Here is a 2,448-nt window from a genome sequence, read left to right on the forward strand (position 1 = left end):
TTCACCAGCTTCAAAATCTCCCCTCCCCGCCACTGCATCCCAAAACCAGCCCAGCTCGTCCCCGTCTGCCTAACCTGTTCTTCCTCTCACTTATCCCCTCCTCCCATCTCAAGCCACACCTCCATTTCCTACCTACTAACCTCATCCTGCCCGCTTGACCTGTCCGTCGTCCCCGGACTGACGTATCCCCTCCCTACCTCCCCACCCATACTCGCCTCTACACCTATCTTCTCCTCTGTCCATCTTCAGTCTCTCCCTATTTATTTCAAAATCCTCTCCCCATCCCCCTCTCTGATGAAGGGTCTAGGCCGGAAACGTCAGCTTTTGTGCTCCTGAGATGCTGCTTGGCCTGTTGTGTCCATCCAGCTAAACACTTTGTTATCCTGGTATCACCAGGAAGTTTGAGTATGCATCTTGAAACATTGTCAGTGTTGAGTTTTACCAAGTTGGATATAAACATTTTATTTCAACTGTACAAAGTATACTCTTCATGAATATTAAATCCATTACAAAGAATTCAAAACAGCTTGTATACTTTGGGAAAAAAATCAGATTCTAGCCACTGTATATAGAAGAATGTTATTTAAATAGACCACTCACACCAGGTTCCCATGCCTGACCATTACCAATGCAGAAAAACAATTTCAATGAGGAAGCAAGAGATTCATTTCCAGGTAAAGAAGCTCTAAAACTGTAGGTGAACCCTCCTTAACAGTTCCTAAACATCATCATGACATCAACATAATTCACAACCTAACTTTCACATTTAACAATCATGAGAAGGATTCCTTCTCACTGTAACCTGGTTCTTCACTGCAGTCACCAAATTTCTTGCTTGGAAGTCAACCTTTGCATGTTTCAGATCATCATCACTTTCTTCATCTTTATTAGATTCATCTTCTTCAATCAAACTATCAGCTTCAAGTGGGAGGAATCCATCCATGAGTTCATTAACCTCTTCAGTGATCTAGAAAGTCAAAGACATGGAGACTCATTAATGAAATGATTGGCTTTGAATGGAGATCATGCAGGAGGAGTGTTGATAACCTCACAGAGCTACATTCCACACATTCTGTAAGTTTAGCAAAACAGGACACCAAAGCAGCACTGACAGTCCATCCTCATGTGTAATGTTTGACTGAAATAAAGGGATGGAGAAAAATAACATGAATTCCTTATTCCACAGTTCAGTGTAAAGGTGAATGAAGAGCCTGAAGGTGATAAAGCATTCATCGCATCTATTGTACAACAAACAAAATAACAGCACATTTATACATGCCCTGCATTTCATGAGAAATGATTGGATAATCTTCTCTGACCATTAAAATCTTTCAGAACACTTTCAGCATGAAGGGAGTGGGTTAAACATTCCTCATAGATAATGGGAACTGCAGATGCTGGAGATTCCAAGATAATAAAATGTGAGGCTGGATGAACACAGCAGGCCAAGCAGCATCTCAGGAGCACAAAAGCTGACGTTTCGGGCCTAGACCCTTCATCAGAGAGGGGGATGGGGGGAGGGAACTGGAATAAATAGGGAGAGAGGGGGAGGCGGACCGAAGATGGAGAGTAAAGAAGATAGGTGGAGAGGGTGTAGGTGGGGAGGTAGGGAGGGGATAGGTCAGTCCAGGGAGGACGGAGAGGTCAAGGAGGTGGGATGAGGTTAGTAGGTAGCTGGGGGTGCGGCTTGGGGTGGGAGGAAGGGATGGGTGAGAGGAAGAACCGGTTAGGGAGGCAGAGACAGGTTGGACTGGTTTTGGGATGCAGTGGGTGGGGGGGAAGAGCTGGGCTGGTTGTGTGGTGCAGTGGGGGGAGGGGATGAACTGGGCTGGTTTAGGGATGCAGTGGGGGAAGGGGAGATTTTGAAACTGGTGAAAGGTTGCAGGAACAGCAACTCATATTCCGCCTGGGAACCCTGCAGCCATATGGTATCAATATGGACTTCACCAGTTTCAAAATCTCCCCTTCCCCCACTGCATCCCTAAACCAGCCCAGTTCATCCCCTCCCCCCACTGCACCACACAACCAGCCCAGCTCTTCCCCCCCACCCGCATCCCAAAACCAGTCCAACCTGTCTCTGCCTCCCTAACCGGTTCTTCCTCTCACCCATCCCTTCCTCCCACCCCAAGCCGCACCCCCAGCTACCTACTAACCTCATCCCACCTCCTTGACCTGTCCGTCTTCCCTGGACTGACCTATCCCCTCCCTACCTCCCCACCTACACCCTCTCCACCTATCTTCTTTACTCTCCATCTTCGGTCCGCCTCCCCCTCTCTCCCTATTTATTCCAGTTCCCTCCCCCCATCCCCCTCTCTGATGAAGGGTCTAGGCCCGAAACGTCAGCTTTTGTGCTCCTGAGATGCTGCTTGGCCTGCTGTGTTCATCCAGCCTCACATTTCATCATCTCACACCAAATTAGAGATTTCCATGGTCACTGTAACGTTTACT

This window comes from Stegostoma tigrinum, chromosome 30 (assembly GCF_030684315.1).
Source record: "Stegostoma tigrinum isolate sSteTig4 chromosome 30, sSteTig4.hap1, whole genome shotgun sequence".
NCBI lineage: Eukaryota > Metazoa > Chordata > Chondrichthyes > Orectolobiformes > Stegostomatidae > Stegostoma > Stegostoma tigrinum.